This window comes from Phoca vitulina, unplaced genomic scaffold, assembly GCF_004348235.1.
Source record: "Phoca vitulina isolate PV1807 unplaced genomic scaffold, GSC_HSeal_1.0 scaffold4, whole genome shotgun sequence".
Classification (NCBI taxonomy): domain Eukaryota; kingdom Metazoa; phylum Chordata; class Mammalia; order Carnivora; family Phocidae; genus Phoca; species Phoca vitulina.
In genome coordinates, this window is record NW_022589707.1 from 77,170,421 (window position 1) to 77,196,604 (window position 26,184).

At 40.2% G+C, this 26,184-nt stretch overlaps 1 long non-coding RNA gene across 1 annotated transcript in view; it reads left to right on the forward strand.

Moving 5' to 3' along the window:
• Positions 1 to 26,184, forward strand: part of LOC116631106 — a 112,036-nt gene that overhangs the window by 12,343 nt on the left and 73,509 nt on the right. Inside the window, exon 2 of the long non-coding RNA XR_004299081.1 lies at positions 3,401 to 3,578. This is a non-coding gene — a long non-coding RNA (uncharacterized LOC116631106). The remainder of the gene's footprint in view (positions 1 to 3,400; positions 3,579 to 26,184) is intronic.

A 26,184-nucleotide genomic window follows, 5' to 3' on the forward strand; every position in this document is an offset into this window, starting at 1 on the left:
CAGAAAAAGACAAATAAATATATTAGCAGCAAATGATAATAGATTTGTTTGAAGATGTAAAGGACATCATTATTTTATTTCTATTGGCATACTAATAATGTCTGTTTTCACTCTATAAATAATTAAAAATATAAATCCTATTTATATCAATTCACATTGCCTCTTCTGCCCCCCAGAATAATCTCTCATGTCTTTGATGATATGTTTAGTAATTTTTTAAAATTTTTTTGCTAACCAGTGATGTTATTATTTTCTACAGTCTCTTTATTCCTTGGTATACTACCACTTATGTTAGAGGTGCTTCTCTTAGTACATTTTATGGATTCCCTTTTTTAGTTTATTTTCAAGTAATTATTAGCTAGTCTGCTTTTTCTTATTTTCCATGTACATTGTGTCCAGTTAGCAAATGCTTATTTTTTTAAAGTTTTTATTTAAGTAATCTTTATACCCCACGTGGGGCTCGAACTCACAACCCCCAGACTGAGTCGCCAGGCACCCCAAGTTAGCAAATACTTATTAAGCATGGTCCCAGGCAGTAGACTAAGTTCTGGGAATATAGCAGTAGACAAAGCAGACATGGTCCCTGTCCTCATCGAGCAGACGTTACTTTCTAGTCACAAAATACGTTTCCAATAAGCCTTTCGTTGGTGCTTCGTTATTCAAGACTGTTGTTTCATTTGTTACTCATTTATTCATACAACAAACAGTATTGAGTATCTGTATGTACCCAGCACAGCATGACGATATAATTAAGAAGATAGACATAACAGGGGCGCCTGGGTGGCTCAGTCAGTTAAGTGTCAGACTCTTCATTTCGGCTCAGGTCATGATCTCAGGGTCATGAGATCAAGCCCCACATGGGGCTCTGTGCTCAGTGCAGAGTTTGCTTGTTCCTCTCCCTTCTCTCCCTCCTTTCCCTCCTCCTCCCACCACTTGTGCATGCTTTCTCGCTCTCTCTCTGTGTCTCTAAAATAAATTTTTAAAAAAGACATAATAGATAAATTCAAGCACTGTGGTTAAAATAATGAAGTGGTAGCATGAACTATGTACATTGAAGACAGAAAAGGCAGATCAACAGCTCTAGCTGGAGAAACAGGGAAAAGCATCCTGGAGAAGATAATATTCAAGCCGATTAAAGATTAGTAGGCAAAGAAGATGGAGAAGGACTTTTGAGGCTGAGGAAAGAGCATTTGGAAAAAGATAAGGAACCATGTGTTCGATGTGATATTCTCTGTAAGTTCATTGTAGTTCAAGTATAAAGGACATGAACTATCATAAAAGGAGAGGAGTTTCTCAAATGGGCTAAAGCCAGATTGTGAAAGGTGTTGCTTGCGACTGCCTTGGCATGCTGAAGAGTCAGTGAACACATCTTACTAACTTAACTTAAGGGCTTTAATGAGGAAGAGTGAAAAATGTTCACATAACTGTGTTTCACTTCCTGTTAATTGCTCATGGTTTCACCAGGTACTGCTTCCTGACTTTAGCTGAATAGTTCTGCTTGCCATATAAGACTCGTTTGCCTTTTGACTATCTGTGTGATACTTAAACGCTATTCCAGTTATCACAGCTTTTTTTATTATTATTATTCATTTTAGAGAGAGGGGCGAGGAAGGGCAGAGGGAGAGGGAGTGAGAGAATCCCAAGCCGACTCCGTGCCCAGCACTGAGCCCAGTGCAGTGCTGATCTTACGACCCCAAGATCATGACCTAAGCTGAAACCAAGAGTCGGATGCTTAACCAACTGAACCACCCAGGCACCCCTCACAGCTTTCTGCAAACCAAATAATAATAGGAAAAATTTGAAATTCTGAAATTAGATTTATTTTTGCTCTTACTAAAAAATCATTGGAATTTAAAATGTCATATTCACTTTACACAACTAATGTCTTCATTTAGCTGTCTTATTTATATTCCTATTTATGACTATTTACTTTTTTTATTTGAAAGCATAAAAGTACTTTGAAAGTAGAATCATTAAATACTTTGGTGTTGGTTGTAAAACAATATTTAGGTAGCTTCTTTCTTTTTCTCTATTTTTAAAAATTAAATGTCTATTTTGAAGAGATATTTGCCACACATATAGATGCCAAAGGAGAGAAGAATGGTTTAAAATACTGTTAAACTAGGGACGCCTGGGTGGCTCAGTCGGTTAAGCATCTGCCTTCGGCTAAGGTCATGATCCCAGGGTCCTGGGATCAAGTCCCCTATCAGGCTCCCTGCTCAGCGGGGAGCCTGCTTCTCCCTCTGCCTGCCTCTCTCATTCTCTCTGACAAATAAATAAATAAAATATTTTAAAAAATGAAATAAAATAAAATACTGTTAAACTAAAGCCAATGAAACTTAAATCAATGGTTATTCTTACAGGAGGGATCAAGTCAATACTTATCCTATTCTTGAAAAGGAATATCTGAAAGTGGACTGTTAGTGGTGTTAAAAGTAAGACTTTCCTTAATTTCAAGAAGCATATATTAAGCACTTATATTGTGCCAAACTCCGTTTTAGTCACTGGAAATACAAAAATGGATAAAACACAATTCCTGCTCTCAGTAGACTTACTGTCTAGTGAAATGTTAAGTTGAAACACATGAAATTGCTTTGTTTTTTTAGGTCAAAATGGTCAAACACCAGTTCAGGCTAACATGTATATGTGAACAGAGATTTGCCATGATAGAGACAGGAACGAGGTACTACTACATGCACTGAGAAAGTGCTTCATGCTGCCTAGAGCACTCAGTGAAAGCTTCCCAAAGGAGATGACATTTGAGCTGAGTTTTAGAAAATGATTGGGAGTTCACTGTGTATTTCCAGGAAGCAAAGAGAATGAGGGCATTCCAGAAATAGGAAAGAGCATGTGCAGAGTCGTTGAACCGAGAATGAGCCTCGCACATGTGGGAAACTGCAAATAGTTCAGACTGGTTGGTATGCCAGATATGTCCCCTGGGGGTGACAGGAGACAAGGCAGGTAAAGTAAGCAGAGGGCAGAGGGTTGGGTGTGGTAAGCCAAAGAGCTTGATTTTATCCTTGAAGTTGGTGAGATGTATGTAACCCAGAGAGTGTGTGAGGCAATCTGTCAGGGTTCAGAAAGAAAATATTACCACTTATATATCTACCTTTGCCTTATCTTTTTAAATTTTCCAATTAAACAGGGGTTATAATGCATGTAATTCCTAATGCAGTAGTGGATGTAAATAATTTATGAATAAGTAAATATGCATGTATTATGGTATGTTATGGGTTGAATTGTGTCCCCCCACAATTTATGTTGAAGTCCTAACCCCTAGTATCTCAGAATATGACTTTATTTGGAAATAGGGTCATTGCAGATGTAATCAGTTAAAATGAGATCACACCAGAGGAGTGTGGGCCCCTAATCCAATATAACTGGTGTCCTTATAAAATAGAGCACGCCACATGAAGATGAACGCAGACATTGGGTTGATGCTTCTACAAGCCAAGGAAGTCCAAGATGGCCAGTGTACCCTCAGAAGCTATGGGAGAAGCATGAAACAGATCTTTCCCTCACTGCCATCAGAAGGAACCATTCGTGCTGCAGAATCATGGATTCTAACCTCCAAAACTGTGAGACGATTTTCTATTGTTTAAGCCATCCAGTTTGTGGTACTATGTTATGGCGGCTTTCAAAAACTAATACATGGTGCATAGTCAAAAAGTTTGGAGACCCCAGTTAGAGAATGAGAGCCATTGAAGAGTTGATTTATGTTTAAGAGTCCACATTATTGTATGTACTCTCTGTATTTAATAATTTATTTTAACTCGAAGAGATTTCTTATCTTCCCAGCACTTACTCTATTTCTTAAAGCCATTATAGTTGGAAAAGAATCTGTTCACATTTGTGTTTGGTGTAGTTTATGTTAGAGTAGGAAGGAATTAGGAAATATTTGACCTTTAGTTCAAAGCAGGGTGGTGATATGCAACAGTTTTAGTGGGGAAAAAATTTATGTTTAAGAACCCCATTACGCAGAGGTGGAGCCAAAATCAGAAATAGGGTCCTACCAACAGAACTCATAGCTGTGAAAAGTCTGATAGTGTATCATCGGTGCAAGGAGGACTGTGGGCAATGCATGTGTTATTCTGGCTGTGTTAATCTTCAAGTGCTAAAGACAACCAGTCCTTTTTATACAAGTTATACCTTAGTCATGTGCCTGAGGTTCCAAAATAGTATGATTGAGAGAGTTCTCAAGGCCAGAGGTAACACCTTAAACTCAGATGTAAGTCTTTGGAACCTGTGTGTGGGTCTACAAAGTCCAGAAGTCAGCAATACGTTAATTATATTACTTAATACTAACTAATATATTAATGTAAAAACCAGGTCAGTAATATATTAATTAACATATTAATAAATTATTGTGTTTATATATTAACACAAAATATATTTACATATTAATGCAATTAACATATATATAAATATTTTTGGGTTTTTTGTTATTTTAGGTCTTTGTAGGCCATGGAATATTTGATCATTTCTGGTGTTATTTATGCAAGTCAACTAAAGCATTTTGAAATAGTACTACTTTTCTGAAAACTCAAATGTATTTGTAATAGCTCTGTCATCCTTTAGACAAATAGTTTTTAGACTTTTTAAAGTAATAGAACGCTTTCTTAAAATAAACGTCTATGTGGAAGCCCAATATGCCATAACTGCATTAGTAGTTTACCCGTCATAGAGGACTGGCCATTTGTAAAGTTCTATATTTTGTGGATATATTTTCAATATTCACTGTAATTTGCTAGCAGAATGAGAAGGAATTTATATAGAAGAGGATAATAAATATGCTACTGACCTATGATCATAGAGCTTGTGCTTGGTGTAGCTTTCCAGTGGTGGGACTACATTTATAAATCCCATCCATCATCTCTAATTCGGTCCCCTTTGTAACCAGCACGGCAGTCTGTGACCTACAGCTACTTGGTCCAGAATATAATGTCTACTGTCCCAGAGAAATAGATTTCTCATAAGGGACTTCCTTTTCCAGCTTCCACCACTGTTCTTTTAACAGTTTTTGTTTTTGCGCTATTCATTTTAACTACACTTTGCCACCTTTGGACTCTAATAGACTCAAAAACCTGTTTGTCCAGTTTGGTACATGTTTGTTTGTTTGTTTTCCTCACTCATGACTTATAATCATATTGCTGTAGGCTGATAAGTATTTGGAACTATATATACTTTTTATATGTTTAGATTGTTACAAAAGCTAGCACCATATGGAGAAGTTGGGGATAGCAGTGGAGTCTTTCAGAATTAGAGTTTTTGCCTTCATGGTATTTATCAAATGGCTCATTTTTTAAGAACAAGATAGGTCAGGTAGCCAATCTGACTGCCAGTAAATTACAATTCAGACTTTTCTACCTTTTTCTAAAATGTACATATAAAAGGATAGAAATAATAGGCTATAAGTGGTCATCAGTGAATCTTTTCAATAAAAATATACCCAGAGTCTGTATTCCTTTTTTGTGGTTGTTGAAGTATAATCAACATACAGGGTTATATTAGTTTCAGGTGTACAATATAATGATTTAATAATTCTATATATTACTACCCAGAATCTTGTATCAAATGTTTTTTGAGCCCCTACCATGTGCTCATTATGCTAAGTTTTAAGTATACAGTGACAGACTAAATGAACATGATCCTGGCCTCATGGGATAAATATATTACAAACACATACAGACACACACTAAATATATATATGTATATATATATACACACACACACACATATATAATATAATATAATAATAAAATGCAGTAATATAATACTCTGATACAAGTTATGAGGGAAATAAACAGAGTTCTTAAGTGGGAGGAGAAGAAGCTATTTTAAATAGAACAGTCAGAAAAGGAATGAGAAGTGAAAAGAAAGCATTCTAGGCAAAGAAAATAGCTTGTGCAAAGGCCCTGAGGCCCAGTAAAGTACTGGGCTTATCAAGGAATGGGACCTTAAGTTCCCTGGGGAAAAATGTTTTTTCTTTTGTCTAGAACAATGTATGTTACATAACAATCACTATAGAAATATTTGTTTACAACTGAATGAGTATCTGTATACTTAGGATTTAGTGAGTACAAGTTGAGGTTGAAGAAGTAGGAAAGGACCGGACCATGCCAAGCCCTGTTAAAAATTGGGATCTAATTTACATTTTATAAAGATCACTTACAACTGTAAGGAATTGTTTGGTAGAAGAAGGGAAACCCAAAACTGGAAGAAGAGAAATCAGGTTTGTGATGCAGTGGCGGTAGTGACAGGTAGACTAGAGAAATCAGTAAATAACTGAATGTTAGAGCCAAGGTCAATGGGTTTAACTTCCTGCCCACTTCACCTCTTCAGCAGCTTAGCAAAGTGATTGTAACCAATATATATTTTTGTACCCCTAGAACTCCCTCAGCCCCTCGAATCCCCAGACCAAGGCTGGAAAAAAATTAACCTTTGTCTAAGAATTTAATCAAGCCCTTAAAGAAAGTAATTTCAGAGTTTCTCCTGAGTCTTTGTATAACTAAAGGAGTGACCATCTTAAATGAAGTCACCAGGAAGATCAGAAGTGTAGATTATTCTACATAACTGACTTGGTTTATGCCCAATGAGTGTTTCTTTTGAAGAGATTTTACCACACACACAGAAGCAAAAGCAAGGGAAAATCATTTTTTTAAATATTGCTAAGCTAAATAAAACCATGATACTAAACTAATAGTTATTCCTACAGAAGGCTTGCCTCTCTCACACCTCCTCTGGCAATGTTGCAAGGAAATAGTTCTTTTCATAGAAACTCTACCTGTCCTTCTGGGCAGTGACCGGCAGAATTGAGCCTAGGGACTGGTGGAGAAGTGTCTGGGATGCTAAGGAGCAATTGCTTGGTGCATAATTAAGAACATTAAGACAAAGTCTCATGGGGCGCCTGGCTCGCTCAGTTGGTGGAGCATGCAACTCTTGATCTCAAGATCTTATGAGTTTAAGCCCCATGTTGGGCGTGGAGCCTACTTAATTAAAAAAGTAAAAATAAGGGGCACCTGAGTAGTGCAGTCGGGTAAGCAGTGGCCTCTTGGTTTCGGCTCAGGTCATGAGCTCAGGGTTGTGGGATCAAGCCCCGCATTGAGCTTCGTGCTCAGCGGGGAGTCGCTTGAAATTATCTCTCTCTCCCTTTTCCTCTGCCCCTCTCCACCATGCACTTCTCTCTCACTAAAATAAATAAATCTTAAAAAAAAAAAGGGGGGTTGTCTGGGTGGCTCAGTTGTTAAGCATCTGCCTTCGGCTCAGGTCATGATTCCAGGCTCCTGGGATCGAGCCCCGAATCGGGCTCCCTGCTCCACAGGAAGCCTGTTTCTACCTCTCCCACTCCCCCTGCTTGTGTTCCCTCTCGCTGTCTCTCTCTGTCAAATAAATAAAATCTTAAAAAAAAAAAAATGAAGTCTCTTTTCCCCTAGCATACACTAAAAATAACATTGACTGGGGCTGTGAGGCTGACGATTGTTTTATAACCCTGATTAGCAAGCACGTAGGTTCTCAGTGACTCGGGATTTGCTACCTCACAAAGTAGCCTGTCCCACTTTTGTACTGCCCTAGTCTTCAGACAGTTATTTCTTTCACTGAGCCAAGTATTTCCCCCCCATTCCTTCCCCCTGTATATAGTTCTACTCTCTAGAACCTCAGTAAATAAGGCTAATCCCTTTTGTTCGAATTTTAAGATTGTATTTTGGAATGGCTGCCTGGGCTGCTTTTAATCTTTTAATCTATTGGAAGAGAAAATGAAGCAAGGGCAGGAGTTAAACTTAAAAGATGCAGAGGACGAAGTGCCCCATATGAAGGCAGGTTTTGTCTTAAGATTTGCCAGTCGCTGCAGCCTTTTCAATGAGGCAGCTCAGTGTGCACCTGCATGACTGCCTCGATATTCTCCTGGATCTCAAGGGAACTCAGGTTCCGGTGGGCAGGCCTCTGCTGGAATAATAATAACAACAATAGCCAAAATAATGAAAAAGCAGATCATTGCCCCCATCTCTTCTCCTTCTCCAATCTTAAGTCACTTACAGAACTGGTAGAAAGTTATCTAGATCCTCCCTTTGAGTTCTAGGATGCCCATCCTCTCACTTCCTTGACCTTGATATAACCTGATGCTTCCCAATCCTGAGATACTCCTGGGTTCTGTAAAAAGGAGTGGCTGTGTTCTCCCTCACCATATTCTGTACTATACTCTCTCCTCCCTTTCTTCAGGAGCTATTCCTCTCTTCCAGAAATGTAACCTCTGTGCCATACTCTTCATGTTGTAGTTTTACACTTTTTAAAAAAAAAAAAAATTCCTTTAGGGGCGCCTGGGTGGTGCATTCGGTTAAGTATCTGACTCTTGGTTTCAGCTCAGGTCATGATATCAGGGTTGTGGGATGGAGACATGGTTTGGGCTCTACGCTCAGGAGGGAGTCTGCTTGTCCCTTTCCCTCTGCTCTACCCCGACCCCTGGTACGCACGCTGTCTCTTTCTCAAATAAATAAATAAAATCTAAAAAAAAAAATAAAAAATGCCTTTATTATCATTATATTGGGACTTCTTGTAGGAGAAGAGCTAAATATGCACTGTCAATGAGCCAGCTTGTGCTAGAAACAGTAACACAACATGTATGGTCGGCTGTACAAGCATATCAGATTTGGAAAACAGAGAAAAGTAAACATCTATAATTGTACCACACTAACACAAACCCAGTGATCCATTTTTTTAATACATTTATTCATTCATTCAAGTCAGCAGATATTTACTGAGTACCGCAGGCCTTCTAGGGAATTAAGATCTAGTAAGGGAATTGTGACTAGGTAGAAATAACCACGAAAATACCTCTATTTTGGTATATTTTTATTGGATCCTAATCTTATTATAGTTTTTTTAGTACATTGCAGTTATACTGTCTATTCAATCTTACATGCTTTATTTTACTTTTTAATTTACAGCACAGTGGGAATGACAAGAGAAGTGCAAAACTGTTTATTCTGTATTCTTGCCTGTCGGGAATAAGATTGTTATCTTTAACCTTAGTCCGTAGTTCATATAGCAGGCTCTCTTCCTTTCCGGCTTCACAGCGCCTATCCCTAGCTACACTGTTTGTCCACCTTACAACCGGGCCATCAGCTGTGGGTAGATAGGTACTTCTTACTGCCCAGTAGTCTTCAATAAAGGTGCCAGTAGAGCTCACTCTTACCAAATTGGAGGCTGGAGCAGAATAGGCGTTAGTCTGGGAAAAGGATCAGCCCTGTTCCAGCTACTTCAGTTCCTTACAGATCAGCATGCACATGGATGATAGAGGTCTCATGACTTAAGCTGTAAGACAGTGATCCTATGGGTGTTTCCTCATCTTCTGACTTGACTCTTCTTGCCTAATTCCTTCCTTCCTTCCTTCCTTCCTTCCACAGTCTTATTCTTTTACCTCTTCTCCTCCCAGATTTTCACAAAAGACTGCCTGGTTTTTTTTGTTTTTTTTTTCCTGAAATATCACCTCTCCCCATGGAAAAAGTAAAGGCCTAGTTCATTTGATCCCTTCTTGTGTCTTATAAATTCCATAGCCTCTGGGGCGCCTGGGTGGCTCAGGTGGTTAAGTGTCTGCCTTTGACTCAGGTCATGATCCCAGGGTCCTGGGATGGAGCCCTGAATGGGGCTCCCTGCTCAGCGGAGAGCCTGCTTCTCTGTCTCCCTCTGCTGCTCCCCCTGCTTGTGCATGTGCTCTCTCTGTCAAATAAATAAAATCTTAAAAAAACAAACAAACAAATTTCATAGCATCAGGTATCCATTTGAGGTCTGGAGCTTTAGCCCTCGCCTGGTTTCTTCTCTCTTTGTAGTTACAATCATATTTTAATATAACTAAATCACACCCCAGTATTTTTTTTTTTTTACAAATCAGTGGTTTTTAGCATATTTACAAAGTTGTGCAACCATTACCACAATCTAATTTCAGAACTTTTTCATCACCCCAGAAAGAAACCACACACCCATTAGCAGTCACTCCTTATTTCCCCTACTCTTCTGCCAGCCCTAGTTAACCACTCATCATCTACTTTCCATCTCTGTAGATGTCATTCCTGCTGCTCGCAGAGAGGATAGGTGCAGATGTGGAGAAAAGTGAGCTCTGGTTTGGAAGTGAGCTTCTACTTCTGATCTCTGCTTCTCTGCCATCCCCAAAATTTGAAGTTAAACTTCTTGCCCCTTTGAAGATGTTATTCCAAAGATTTTCATCTGATCTCCAAAAGATAACCATATATAATATATGTAAACAAATATATTCCTAAATTTAATCTTATTTCCTGTGAATGAGTCATCCTAGTGCATACACATGCACACACACTCACCTGGCCCTGACTTATATTTCACAGCCTTCTTGTCTGACCGGACAGTGAAGGACATCATGCCTCAAACACTGTCCCCTAATTCCCTAATTCCTAGGTTCTTCAAAGCAGGCTGTCATACCTCTATCTGGCTGATTTTAGGTGAGATGTTTCAAAAATATGAGGTGACTGTAAAGAGTGGAAGCCTGTAGAATGAACCATGGGGAACGATTTGGGGAAGCACCGCTCTCTGTCGTGTGTACAACCAGAATTGAACGTGGAGAGACAAAGAGGAGTGGCAGGTCAGGGTAAGAAGGCTCCTTAGCAGTTGCCTTTTCCAACTAGTGCATCTTAGCCGACCCAGCCCCCCCACCCCCACCCCTCAGGAGTGGTCCTTTGTGATGTCTAAGCTCCCCGTGGCCACCACTGGCTGTGGTGAGGGCCCAGCTGACCAAACAAAGCTGAGGGGTGTGAATCCTCATTGTCCCGGGAGAGGTATATATACAGAGGATGGGAATCCTGGGGTAGACACCTGAGAGGCTGCAACATGGCAAAAGTGGCAGAGAAATCATGGGAGCCACAAACCACAAACACCAAGCAGCGGAGGAAGAGGAAGAACCCCTCTCGATCCAGATCAAGAGGCGCTAGCAAGGTCAGATGATCCTGCCCAAGCTTCTCTTCTTCCTCATTTATGTTTTCTCCCCCTCCATTCCCTCCCCAGATAATCCTGCCTCTGCCTGGCACAAACCTCCTCCTTAGCTCCCCACTTTCCACCCAGCCCCCATTCCCTCCTCCCAACTCAGTGCCCTCTGGGCTCACCTTGTTGCCTTACCAGGTGCTAAAGATCTACAAAAAGGTAAAAAGATCACTTCACATGAGTTCAAGAAAAAAATACTCTCCTAAAGTTATAAGTACTTCCAGAAGAAAGAAGAGAGCGAAAAGGGCCAACAAGTTTCATCGATTGCCATAGACTGAGAGCCAAAAGCAGCCAGGCCAGACCCAGCGGACGCTATGGGGCGACACCACTCCAAGACAAGACCCATGCCAACATACCACAGAGCAAGCTTCAGAGACCTCAGACAGTCTGCATCTAGAGTCCTGGCTGCAGAGAATGACCAGCTGCATAAGACTGACTCAGACCCTAATGTGGAACATGGAACACAAATGGAGGTGATCAAAATAAAGCCAACAGGGTGGGAGAAGCCCCTCCAAAAAAATAAAATTAGACACTCTGCACAGCAATGAGTTCTGTTGCATTACTGCTTGAGATCGCTCCTCAGAATGAGAGAGTGAAATGACAGAGAGGCTTAGCATCTTTGCCTGTAAACCAAGTCCCTGGTCCCCTGACATCTACCTCAGGAGAAAATGTACAGACATCTTACCAGGGGTGGAAAAATATCCTTTCCACCAGGTTCCCTATCTATGGCAGACGAGTTTAACACCTTCCTTAGTTGGTAGTCAACATTCATTTTAAATGAGGGTGAAATCGGGAGAACGCAGCAATGCCCATGCTCACTCTAAGAGGCTTAAAGGGGAAGGGAAAGGGGGTCAAGGAAAAAGGAGAGAGCCACAGTGTCCCCAGGAGGCAATGACTTTGTCAGTCTTGATGCAGAACCAAGCTGCTCCAGTAACTTGGAAATAATTCAGTTGGAAGTTGAAGGTCCCTGAGCTTCATTGGCTATCTCATCCTCTGTTAACCTAGTGGTGAGTTGTAACAAAGGGCAGCAGCACCAGGCGCGGCCACCAGGAGAGGGTGCTCATGGGGTCACATCAAGGAGAGACCTCACAGTTACCCTCCTCGGGTCTGATTTTGCCCACCTTCCCCCCACCCTCCCCACCAGTTGTTCTTCCCCTCTAATGCCCAGAATGGAGCACTCACTCCATGTGCCCTGCAGAGGCAGAAATGGTTGGGATTCAATATTTATAGGTTAGAACAATGATCCTCAAAAAACTGTGAGTCTCTCCAAGAGAATGTGAAAAACTGTACACCTTCTTGTACAATTTTAAGTTCACATCCCCAGATTTTTATCATGAGTTTAAATATTTACTAAGGATATAATTTCTAATTGATGATAAATATATTTAAAATAGAACTATTACATTAGTCTTTTTTTTTAATTTACAGTCTGATGTATATTATTGTCCAGATAAATTCTGCCTCACTTTGCTCTGGAATTACTCCAGAGAGATGCCACCAGACGGGGTTATTATTTGGCCTGTATTTTTCTCAGAAAACTTTGAATCTGCTCAAGTATTTAAACAAGCACGTGGTGAGACCATTTTTTGCCATGCCATATGAAAGAGATGATTTTTTCTGTACATTTTTAAAGGCTGCTGTTACGTGCTACTGGCCTGACCCATTACAACAAGGAGCAGTGTGACCCCTGCTTGCAAGATGTGTTGCTGCAAACTGTAGCCCAGAAGTAGAGCAAATAAACTAATTGCGTGCAGTTTAAAAATCAGATGTCCAGTGTTGTGTAGCATCTTTTGTGAGCAGGAATGTTTGGCTATTTTACTAGTGAAAAATATAACACAGGTGTATTTATATCAATTAGCTGAAATTTAACATGCTTATGGCATAACATTGAAAACAGTCTCTCCTTCATCACCTGTGGCACTTTCCAAATCGTTTTATTAAATTTCAAACAAATTCCTTTGTCTCTGGAAAGATGGATCCACAGAAAACTGATAGCATTAGTTGCCTCTGGGAAAGGGAACCTCATGAGTAGCTGGCACTGGTGTGGGAGGGAAGTTTCCATTGTAGGTCATCTTGTATCTATTGAATTTTAAGCCATGGGCATCGTATATTCAAATTTAAAATACACTATAATTTTAGGGATGCCTGGGTGGCTCAGTCAGTTAAGCGTCTGCCTTCAGCTCAGGTCATGATCCCAGGGTGCTGGGATCGAGTCCCGCATCAGGCTCCCTGCTCAGCGGGGAGCCTGCTTCTCCCTCTGCCTGCCGCTCCCCCTGCTTGTGCTCTCTTTCTCTCTCGGACAAATAAAATATTTTAAAGAAATAATAAAATAAAATACAATACAATTTTAAAAATAAGAGAGTTAACTAATTATGTCATAACTTCAAAAAAAAAAAAGATTTTGCTGGCCAAAATTGTAATAAGATGTATTTATTTTGGTTTTCAATCATTAAGACATTTCTCTAGTTCTCGAAGATTTATCCATGAGGCATACACAGTAATAACATAATGGCAACAAGAAAATTACTGGTAGGGGGCGCCTCGGTGGTTGGGGGTGCAGTCTGTTGAGCGTCCGACTCTTAGTTTTGGCTCAGATTGCAGTCTCAGGGTTATGAGATTGATCCCCACATTGGCGTCACACTCGGTGCGGAGTCAGCTTGGGTCTCTCTTTCCCTCTCCCCATGCTCCTCCCCACTGTGCGTGCACTCTCTCAATAAATATTTAAAAAAGGAAGATAGCGGGAAGGGAAAGATGAAGGGGGAGAAATCGGAGGAGGAGACGAACCATGAGAGACTATGGGCTCTGAGAAACAAACTGAGCGTTCTAGAGGGGATGGGGGTGGGGGGATGGGTTAGCCTGGTGATGGGTATTAAAGAGGGCACGTACTGCATGGAGCACTGAATGTTATACACAAACAATGAATCATGGAACACTACATCAAAAACTAATGATGTATGGTGATTAACATAACATAATAAAATAAAAATAAATAAATAAATAAGAAAGAAAATTACTGGTAGGAAGACATCAAAACAGATTAATGAAACCAGGTTAGCACCAAGAGGCCCAAACAAGAAACTAAGACTCAGAGTATCCCAACTTTTTATTTTTAAAAATGAAAAGATTAGTACAGTGAACCACCATGTTAACACTCTTCCCCTGAATCTCACCAGTAGTTAAATATGTTACAAATGCCATATTTGCTTAATCACTACTCTGTTTTGGTCTTCAGTAGGCCAGCTTCATCAGAATGTCCTGACAGGACTTTGCCCTGTGAAACCCTGTAGCACATTGTTCTCCTATCACCAGAGCTGCTGGTGTGGGATCCTCCAAGATCCTGCGCACCTGCGGGTGTTGCCTGCTTTTACAACTTGGTTCTGGGCCCTTTTGTGATATAATCAACAGAATTCCACATTAACTGAATTGATCATTAACTTTTGTCGGGTGCATTGTAGGGAGGTGGTGTGGAACTGGCATAGAGGAGGGAAAGTCTTAGAGCGCCTCGGAGGAGTTCTATCCATTTATAATAAACTGGTGATGCGGTAAGTAATATGTTTCTCTGAGTGTGAGCCATGCTAGCAAATTAATTGAACCCAGTGACGGGGCTGTGGGACCTTCCAGGTTAGAGCTCGTCAGTCAGAAGCACACGTAACAACCTGGACTTGTGATTGAATCTAAAGGGGGGGCGGGCGGTTTTGCCAATCAGAATCTTTTTTTTTTTTTTTTTGGTAATTTTTTTTTTTTAGTATTCTTTGTTTCAGAGGTACAGGTCTGTGATTCATCAGCCTTACACAATTCACAGCGCTCACCATAGCACACACCCTCCCCAGTGTCCATCACCCGGCCACCCCATCCCTCCGACTCCCCACCACTCCAGCAACCTTCAGTTTGTTTCCTGAGATTAAGAGTCTCTTATGGTTTGTCTCCCTCTCTGGTTTCATCTTGTTTCACTTTTTCCTCTCTTCCCCTATGATCCTCTGCCTTGTTTCTCAAATTCCACATATCAATGAGATCCTTTGATAATTGTCTTTCTCTGATTGGCCAGTCAGAATCTTTAACTGGGATGTGATGCTATCCCAGGTAGATAGAGTCAGAATGAAGTTGAACTGTAGGACATCCAGCTGGGGTCTGAGAATTGCTTAGTGTGGGGAAAAACACACATGGTAATTGGTGTCGGAATCGTATTAAACACAGGGTTCAAGTGCCTAACAGGGAACTAGAACACTTAAATGAGATTACTGTTAGATTATCTACATTTCTAAGTTAAAAAAACAAATTATCATCAGGCTAATAGAACAGCTTTAAAGTAAAAGAAGATAGTGCAGACTTTGCGGTTTCATCTTTCTCCCTTTGCATTTAGGGAGTGAAGAGTGTAAACTGGAGAATAAACATTTGTCTCATGCTTTGCCCAACAAGATTTCCAAAAAGCAGAAGATACTTCAGAGGGAGAACTATTTCCCCTGGACAAACAGAATAGCTTAACATTTCAGAACCGCTCTGGAGAGAATCACTGTGTCATGATGGGGATTCCTGGTAACCACCCCTTCCAAGAGGTCAGAGAAACTGCTCACCTTGCTGCCTCCCCACCATACACACACAGAGGAACTATCCTTAATCAGGAGTGCAAAGACTTACTATCAGAGCTCCTTTCTGTTCTTGCTATCCTGGATCCCAAAGAAGACCTCCAAATACAACATTTTTTTTTCTTAAAAATATTCCTCATACTTGATCTGATGATTTGTACTTTTTTTTTAAATTGAGGTATAATTGACATACAATATCCTATTAGTTTTAGGTGTATGTCATAGTGATTCAATACATTCAGTACATTACAAAAGGATTCCCATGATAAATCTAGTTGCCATCTGTCCCCATACAAAATTACTGCAATATTTTTGACTCTATGTCCTGTGCTGTACATTACACCATCCTGACTGACTTATTTTACAACTGGAAGTTTGTATCTCTTAATTGCCTTCACCTCTTTTGCTTGGCACCCCAACAGCCTCTCCCAGCTCAGATAACTAATAGTATGCTCCCTGTCTATGAGTTTGTTTCTGTTTTGTTTTGTTTTTTCATTTGTTTTATTTTTTAGATTCCACATGTAAGTGAAATCATAGGATTTATCCTTCTCTGTCTGACTTATGTCGCTTAGAGATTTTTATATTTAATACAATCCATTGAATGCTTTTCTACTTTCTAAATTATTTCTATTTCCAATTTTATTTTATTATTTTTAAAAGATTTTATTTATTTATTTGAGAGAGTGAGTGAGAGAGAGAATACAAGCAGGGCGAGCAGCAGAGGTAGAGGGAGAAGCAGGCTCCCCACTGAGCAGGCCCCAGGCCCCTGGGATCACGACCTGAGCCAAAGGCAGACAGACGCCCAACTGACCAAGCCACCCAGGCACCCTCTAAATTATTTCTATTTAACTAAGTACAAAATTGAATTTAATTGTCTTCGTAATCATTTTTGCAAAAGTCCAAATTATAGATCGCTCCATTCATCAATTTCTTAAAAGTTTTTTTTTTTTTTTAATATTTTATTTATTTATTTGACAGAGGGAGACACAGCGAGAGAGAGGGAACACAAGCAGGGGGAGTGGGAGAGGGAGAAGCAGGCCTCCCGCCGAGCAGGGAGCCCGATGTGGGACTCGATCCCAGGACCCTGGGATCATGACCTGAGCCGAAGGCAGTCGCTTAACGACCGAGCCACCCAGGCGCCCTCTTAAAAGTTTTTTAGTTTGTTTTTACAGTATTTAGTTTCTAACTTCCATTGCTCTGGTTTTTGTTTTGTTTTGTGTTCTTAATCCTGTGATTTAACTTTCTGTTTAACCTAAACCTCAGGCTTGGGAACCATCTCTTTATATACTTGTAGGTAATTGTTCATCCTGCCTGAATGTCTTGTATTTGACTGAACATGCCCACTTCTTCTCACAATTTCTCATAGGTTTAATTTTACAAACCTTTAATCAGTTGTTATTCTCCTCTGAACGCTCTCCAAGTTTTTTCTCTCTATACAGCATGACATGAAAATTAAATATAGTTTGTTCCAACCGAAGCCTGCCCAATGCCAAATAAAGCAAAAATAATTGCTTCTTTTTTTCACACCTATGCCTTCATGCAATCCTATAGAGCATTTGTCCCCTGTTTCAACAGAGAAGTCTCATCCAATTTAACACCAACCATAATTGTTGGATCTCACTTGGCTTTGTTTCATCTACAGCTGTCTTAAGCAGTATTTCCACATGTTTGTTACAGTTCAGTAGCATATTAAAAGTTAAATGTTAAGTCTATAAAATTTTTTCTTCCACATATTTTTACTTCAAAGATTGTTCCGTGAACAATTGGTATAAATATGAATTCAGGGGCGCCTGGGTGGCTCAGTCGTTAAGCGTCTGACTTCAGCTCAGGTCATGATCCCAGGGTCCTGGGATCGAGCCCCGCATCAGGCTCCCTGCTCGGCGGGAAGCCTGCTTCTCCCTCTCCCACTCCCCCTGCTTGTGTTCCTTCTCTCCCTGTCTCTCTCTGTCAAAAAATAAATAAAATCTTTAAGAAAAAAAAATAAACAAATATGAATTTAGTGCTAGGAGTCTCAAGAACTAAGACTTGAATGATCCGGAGGGGTTTTGTTTTTTGTGTATTGCAACCTCAGTGAAATAACACATTTGTGTGTCATGTTTTGATATGAAGTGATCACAAATAATTTACCATAATAAATCACCAAGGTCTTGAATTATTTATGTATACACATGTTTGTATACACACACACACACACACATTTATGAGTGATTTGAAAATCACTTTCTCATATACATTCCAATATGAGTTCCTGAGAGAGAAAGAGTTAAAATTACAGCTGACATGCAGGGAATTATACATAATCCACAGCCCATCTTTGTGGCCATTTTGAATTGCTTTCATGTTTTTGAGTCACTTTTCAAATTTTTGTCCATGACTAGGTAGAAGAGGAAATTGCAAATGAGTGCATCAAAATATATATTAACACAAAAATAAAATGTCTCTAAGCATTATTATTAGTTGAGAGCTAACAGTTATGATGGCCAAAGGAGAGCTCTCAGAGTGATGTAAAAGTCCTTCTTACATTAGTAACAAGGGGGTTGGGGGTGCAATCTACCAATTTTATGTTTTTATTTTAGCAATAAAATAAGGTTAATTTATGTGGTTTTCAATAGTATGAACTTGTTTTATTAATGTTAATGGAGAGTTGAGGTTAGGGGAGAATTGTGACATTTTTAAAAATACATGAACTGTACCTTGTTGACTCTTAAATGACTAATTTTATTTTATTTTTTAAAGATTTTATTTATTGGAGAGAGCACGCATGAGCCGGGAGGAGGGGCAGAGGGAGCGGGGAGGAGGGGCGGAGGAAGAAGGAGAGGGAGAAGTAGACTCCCTGCTGATCAGGGAGCCCAATGCTGGGCTTGATCCTAGGACCCCAAGATCATGACCTGAGCCGAAGGCAGATGCTTAATGACTGAGCCACCCAAGCGCCCCTGATTTTATTATTATCGTATTCATAATATTATTAGGTGAACATTTAACAAAGTATTTTGTAGTGCAGTTTTCTTCATTTATATACAAAATTGCTTGGGGTTTTTTCTTTTTCTACCTCTTCATTCTTGAAGCTGAGTGACCAAGAACCAGGGGCACTAAAGGAAAAGAAATCCTGTAACATGACCAACAGCTACCATGAACACATTCATTACTTGGTCTGCTGATCCCTATATTCTCAAAGCTAATTTCTTTGAGTCAAAAAAAAAAAAAATTAACATATCATAAGTGTTGACTGAGCTTATGTCCTGGCTTGAAATGGAAACTTATGAAGGTCAGACATAAATGTAAAATGAAAACACCTATTTACTAATAACCCAAATAGCATTCTTATCATTAGGATTCTGAAGAACAGGGGCACCTGGGTGGTTCAAGGCGTCTGCCTTCGGCTCAGGTCACGATCCCAGGGTCCTGCTCATCGGGGAGTCTGCTTCTCCCTCTCCTGCCCCTCCTCCCTGCTTGTGTCTCTCGCTCACCCTCTCTCTCTCTCAAATAAATAAAATCTTAAAAAAAAAAAAGGATTCTGAAGAACATAAGCCTAAAACAGAAGGGATTTAAGACTATTTAAATTTCTGGGGCAGTGCCTAAAGCAATTCTCCTGACAGCCCATGGTACCCCCTTTATATTTCCTCCTTACCCTTTCTCTTAGAAACAACTCAGGATATTTTCTTCTACACATTATTGGACATTTTCCTCTCCCCTCTTCTTTTTCCAAATATTATTCCCACTTTCTCTAACCCCACTTATGGACTGAATTATTTCCCCTCAAAAATTCGTATGTTTGAGGTGGGAGGAGGGTGGGATAATTGGGTGACGGGCATTAAGGAGGGCACTTGATGTTATGAGCACTGGGTGTTATATGCAACTGATGAATCACTAAATTTTTCCTCTGAAACTAATAATACACTTTATGTTAACTAAATTGAATCAAAAAAAATTTTTTTTTTAAATTCATGTGTTGGGGCGCCTGGGTGACTCTGTCAGTTAAGAATCTGCCTTTGGCTCAGGTCATGATCCCAGGGTCCTGGAATCAGGCCCTACATTAGGCACCCTGCTCAGTGGGGAGCCTGTTTCTCCCTCTCCCTCTGCCCACTCATTCTCTCTCTCTCTCTCTCAAATAAATAATAAAATCGAAAAAAAAAAATTCCTATGTTTAAGTCCTATGTTACCCTTAGCACCTCAGAATGTGACTATAGGGGATAGAGTCTTTAGAGGGGTGATTAAGTTAAAATTAGGTCATTAGTGTGGGCCCTAATCCAGTATGATTGGTGTCCTTATAAGAAGAGGAAATTTGGACACACACACAGGGAGGACATCATGTGAACATAGGATGGCCATCTACAAGCCAAGGAGAGGGGCCTCAGAAGAATCCAACCCTGCCAACACCTTGATTTTGGACTTCTAGCCTCCAGACCTGTAAAGAAATAGATTTCTGGTTTTGTAAGCCACCCAGTTTGTGGTACTTTGTATAGCAGCCTTACCAAACTAATCCATCCAGCCCTTCCCATCAGCTATACACTCAGTCTTGCTGTTTGCACCCTACCCTTACCTGGCACCTTCTATTTCCTCTGAGCCCCCATTTCAGTATTTGATTCAGCAAATCCTTTAAATTACAAATTATTTCTTTGAGGGCTACAATTAATTGCTTTTCTTAATGATTCCATTTCCAGCAGATTACTCCATCATGCCACTTGAAGTTATTAGCATTAGCAGGCAACTCAACACCGCTCTTGTCTAGCAAGACTGGTTTTCTGTCACTGTCTTTAAAAATAAGGAGAGGGGACTCTGGGTGGCTCAGTTGGCTAAGCATACAACTCTTGATTTCAGCTCGGGTCATGATCTCAGGGTCGTGAGACTGAGTCCTGCATTGGGCTCCACCACACTGGGCCCTTTCTGTAACCCCAGTTATGAGAGAGATTCTTTCTGTCTCTCAAAAAAAAAAAAAAATTAAGTTTAAAAAAAAAAAAAGAATCTTTTCTGGAAGTTTCCAGCAATGCTCTCCTGGAACTGAATTAACTAGTATTGGATTATTTGCCTATTGTTAGCAAGAAGGAATAGATGAATATAGTTGGCTTAGAGTCCATCCCTGGAGCTGGGAATTTGACTAGCATCTGTAAGTCTCATGGGCTACAAGGGCAAGGGATGCCTGGACAAAGGATCTGTTAAGAAGGAGAAAGAGAAAAATGGACATTCAGTGGGCAACCAGCATTGTCTGTTGGACCCGAAATACTGTTCTGACAAATTGATAATAACAGAGCTTACTATTCTAGATGCATTGTACGTATTATCTCATAAACAGCCCTACTTGTAATAGATACCTTTAGTGTTCTTTTTTTTAATAATTATGTTTATTTATTTATGTAATCTCTGCACCCAACATGGACCTAGAACTCACGACCCCAAGATCAAGAGTAGCATACATTTCCAACTGAGCCAGCCAGGGGCCCCTATTCTTTTTTTAACTTCAATTTATTTAAACTAAAACAAAAACAGTTCACCCATTTCTCTCACCCTCCCACATCCGCCTCTGGCAACCACCAATCAATTCTCTGTATCTCTGTATATCTGTCTGACTTACTTCACTTGGTATATTGCCCTCAAGGTCCATCCATCAGTGTTGTCACTAATGGCCAGATGTCATTCCTTTTAATGGCCAAATAATATTCGTGTGTGTGTGTGTGTGTGTGTGTGTGTGTGTGTGTGTGTATGTGACATATTCTTTGTCCATTCATCCACTGATGGAAACTTGTTATTTCCATGTCTTGGCTATTGTAAATAATGCTGCAATAAACATAGGAGTGCATATATCTTTTAGAATTAATGTTTTTGTTTTCTTTGGTTAAATATCTAGAAGTGAAAATCCTGGATCATATAGTAGTTCTATTTTTCATTTTTTGAGGGAGCTCCATACTGTTTTCCATAGTAACTGCACCAATTTACATTTCTACCCATAGTGCACGAGGATTTCCTTTCTCCACATTCTTGCCAAAAACTTGCTATTTCTGGTCTTTTTGATTAATAGTCATTCTAACAGGTATGAAGTGATATCTCATTGTGATTTTGATTTGCATTTCCCTGATGATTACTGATGTTGAACATGTCCCTGTTGGCCATCCCTGTCTTTGGGAAAATGTCTTTTCAGCTTTTCTGTCTGTTTTTAATCAGATTGTTTGTTATTTTGCTATTAAGTTGTATGAGTTCTTTATCTATTTTGGATATTGGTCCCTTATGAGATATCTGATTTGCCAATATTTTCACCCATTCAGTAGGTTGCCTTTTCACTTTGTTGATAGTTTCCTTTGCTGTGCAGAAGCTTTTTAGTTTGATGTAGTCCCACTTGCTTATTTTTGCTTTTGTTGTTTTTGCTTTTGGTTATCTATTCTTATTCTACAAATGATGAAACTGAGAGCATTTAAGTGACTTGCATTAATATTGCACAAAGATGGGCTGCCTGGGTGGCTTAGTTGTTGGGCATCTGCCTTCGGCTCGGGTCATGATCCCAGGGTCCTGGGATCGAGCCCCGCATCGGGCTCCCTACTCGGCGGGAAACCTGCTTCTCCCTCTCCCACTCCCCCTGCTTGTGTTCCCTCTCTTCCTGTGTCTCTCTCTGTCAAATAAATAAATAAAACTTAAAAAAAAAAATATTGCACAAAGATGAATTACTGACAGCTTTATGGTGATTTTATTAGCACAATTCATTTATTTGGGGGTGATGGGATGTGAAACTCAGAGTCAGTCCTTGTTTGATTTTTGTGGCTTGTATATAAGATCCTCCCAAAAGTGATAAAATATAATTTAAAAAATAATTCAAGTAGGGGCGCCTGGGTGGCTCAGTCAGTTAAGCATCTGACTCTTGATTTCAGCTCAGGTCATGATCTCAGTCTCTTGATATTGGGCCCAAGCCAGGCTCTGCGCTCAGCACAGCGTCTGCTTGAGATTTTCTCTCCCTCTTGAGATTCTCTGCCCCCGCGCCGCTTATGCATGTGCTCTCTGTCTCTCAAATAAATAATTGAAGTAATTTATTCATAATATGTAATGTGACAATAGGCAAAAGGTAGAAACAGCATGAATTCCCATTGATAAGTAATGGATAAACAAAATGCGGTATATCCATACACTGGAATATTACTGGTCTTAAAAAGGAGTAAAGTTCTGACACATGCTACAACGTGGATAAACCTTAGAAACTTTATGCTAAGTGAAATAAGCCAGACTCAAAGGACATGTATTGTATGATTTCATTTATATGAGATGCCTAGATTAGTCAAATTCATACAGATGAAAATAGAATGAATGGTAGTTATCAGGGTCTCCAGGTATTGTTTAATAGGTAGAGAGCTTTAAGGACACCCGGCTGGCTCAGTGGGAAGAGCATGCGGCTCTTGATCTCAGGATCGTGAGACTGAGCTCCACGTTGGGGGGTTGGGCGTAGAGATTACTTACAGAAATAAAACCTTAAAATTTTTTTTAAAAAAAGAGGTAGAGAGTTGTAGTTCAGGTGATGAAAAGGTTTGGGAGAGGGATGGCGGGATGGCTGTACAACAGTGGGAACGTACTTGATGTCGCTGAACTATACACTTAAAAATGGTTAAAATGGTAAATTTTATCTTATGGGTATTTTACCACAATTTAAAAAAAAATGTAGCGTGGCAGAGACTATTATGATCTCAGACCCTCCCCCCCACACTCACTGAATGACAGGTGAGCACATGGCTGCCTAGCTAGAGACATTTCCCAGCTTTCCTTGCAGCTCAGTGTAACCATATAAACTAGGTTTTGACTATTAATATGAGTAGGAATGATAGGTTTAATTTCTGCTTCAGTGTCCTTAAAAATGAAATGCTTACTCTTCACACATTCTTTTTCCTCACTCATGGGCTAGATTCTAGACATGGTACTGGTGAGCGACTTCAGGCCATGAGGATGAAGACACCTGAGGGGCCCCTGGCTGGCTCAGTCAGAAGAGCCTGTGACTCTTAATCTCAGGGTCATGAGTTCATGCCCCACACTGGGCCTAGAGCTTACTTAAAAAAGAAAAGACAACTGAAGCAGTTGCTTTTTTTTTTTTCTTTTTAAGATTTATTTATTTATTTGAGAGAGAGTGAGGGGGGAAGGGCAGAGGGAGAGAATCCTCAAGTAGACTTCCTCCTGAGCACGGACCCCAACATGGGGCTCGATCCCATGACCCATGAGATCCTGACCTGAGGCACCCCTGAAGCATTCCTTTTTACTCAGATGTTAATTAGAATCCATATACTGAGGCTAGTAGAGACACATTGTCAGCTGGGTCCTTGGATGAACTCATGGAGCAGTCTGTCTGCCTTTGCCAGACTGTTACAAGAGGGAGAAATAAACATATCTTATTTAAAACAATGTATTTTGGGGTCTTTGTTATAGTATCTTAGCCTAGACACTAATACAGCTAAGGGTAAATTTGCACTTATGTGTCAGTCAGTGTATTTAGCTCCTTATATGGATTATCTGATTTAATCCTCACAACAGCCTTATGATCTAGACACTATTATTATCCCCCTTCTATGAATAAGGAAATTGAGGCACAGAGTAGGTTAAGTAATTTGACCAAGATAATGTAACTAGTGAATGGCAGAACTAGGAATTAAACGTAGGCAGTTGGCTTTAGAAGCTATCTTTTATCAGTTAATTTTGTTACATCCCTTGAGAGAATTTGAGATGCGTGGGGGAGCTGAAAACGGGAATTCCTGTCCTACCTCGATAGTTTTCAGTTTGTTCAGTTTCATGCCCAATACCTGCATAGGAAAAATGAATTCATAGAATTGTCATTTTATTTATGTTTTGCATTATAGAATCCTAATTCGGGAGAGACGTTTCAGACTTTCTAGGCATTAGACTTTTAGGTACAATAAAATTTCCAAAATAACTTTGGCAACGAGTGTGGAGTTGTTTTACTTTCATTTTTTGCCAAGGTAAGTATCATGGGAAAAGGAAAAAAAAAAAACTGTCATCCATCACCACTATTCATAAAAGGATATCTTAACACCAAAATAAATAGAAAAATCATTACGGAAAAAAAAATTCTTTTTTTAAATTTTATTTATTTACTTGACAGAGAAAGAGAGAGCACAAGCAGGGGGAGTGGCAGGCAGAGGGAGAGGGAGAAGCAGGCTCCCCGCTGAGCAGGGGGCCCGACGTGGGACTTGATCCGAGGACCCCAGGATCATGACACGAGCCAAAGGCAGATGCTTAACCGACTGAGCCACCCAGGTGCCCCCAAAAATGAAATTTAATTGGATAAATTTACCATTATGAAAATGTCATTCACTGCATGTTTTTTATTTTGGGAGCTGTACCCATGACTGGTGGGAACTTTGACATAGAGAAGCAGTGTTCTACCAACATTCAGTGCTGTGTCTCATTCGTGTGGCAGGGAGCCTCTTCTGGCTCACCTGGAAGAGTGGATTTTCTCTAGACTTACTTTAACAACAGGCAAATCACTGGGCCATTTCGAAGTCTCTGGGGCCTACACATCACACGTTCCTTCAGTGAGAGGGCAGCACTGGCTGTGGTAAGAGATTGCTTGTACCTCTTTTTATAGATTAGGTCCTAAAATTCCTTCAAATACCTATTTTGAGTAGAAAATACAAGGTGATTTTATGGTTTTTAAATCTCACAATTCTCCCTATCTTTTGGTTCCCACGTGTGATCTCTAACAGGAAAACTGATAGATCTGAAATGATTATTTATGTTGTTCTCTATACAGTCCCAATCAAAAACAATTTGCCTCTCATTCTCCTGGAGAGACAAAATATTTGTTAAAAAACCCATAGTAGCTGTTGAGATGTGTGCAAACCTGATGAACTTGTGCTGACTATAGAAATGCCCTTCCAGGCCAGGGAAGCATCAAAGAAAATTATCACCTTAAAAAAGGTAGTTTAAAAATGACAATGTAGGGGCACCTGGCTGGCTCAGTCGCTAGCGCATGTGACTCTTGATCTCGGGGTCGAAAGCTCAAGCCCCACGTTGGGTGGGGAGCTTACTTTAAGAAAAAAAAAATGGCAAGGCCCTTTAACTTCCTCAGGTATCACCATTCTGAAGGTACAAAAGGGGAAGAACATTGACACTAACGATTCAGATTCCACTGACTCTGGCCGCTACTGATTCACAGAAGACATCAGTCCCATTTCAGAATCTCACGTTTATTTCAGGGAAGCCCCAGGACAAGTCTGAAAAGCAACCATGTGGGCCCTCCCCCAGTTGTGGGGACCTTTCCCTTTGGCCCTGACAGCCCTGCTTCTGCCCAGCCTGAGGCCTCTGCAGGACCTGCCCCAGCAGAGTCGGCTGCGCCCCAGGGGGACACAACGTAGGTGTATGCCGAATTACTGAAGTGTGTATGGAAAACATGGTTGTTTCTGTTTAGTTGCAGCCCCAGCCGGAGGATAACCCACCGATGCTGTTATTTTTATGTTAAGGCTTATTGTCGTTTAAAAAAGAAACAACCCAGCGTCTTTGGTTAGTGATGACATTAAATGTGTGAAGATTATATTTGGCATCAAGCACTGGCATTCACTCATTCCTGCAGTGATTGTTTATTGAGCACTAGTATGTGCCGGGCAGTGGTCCCCATGCG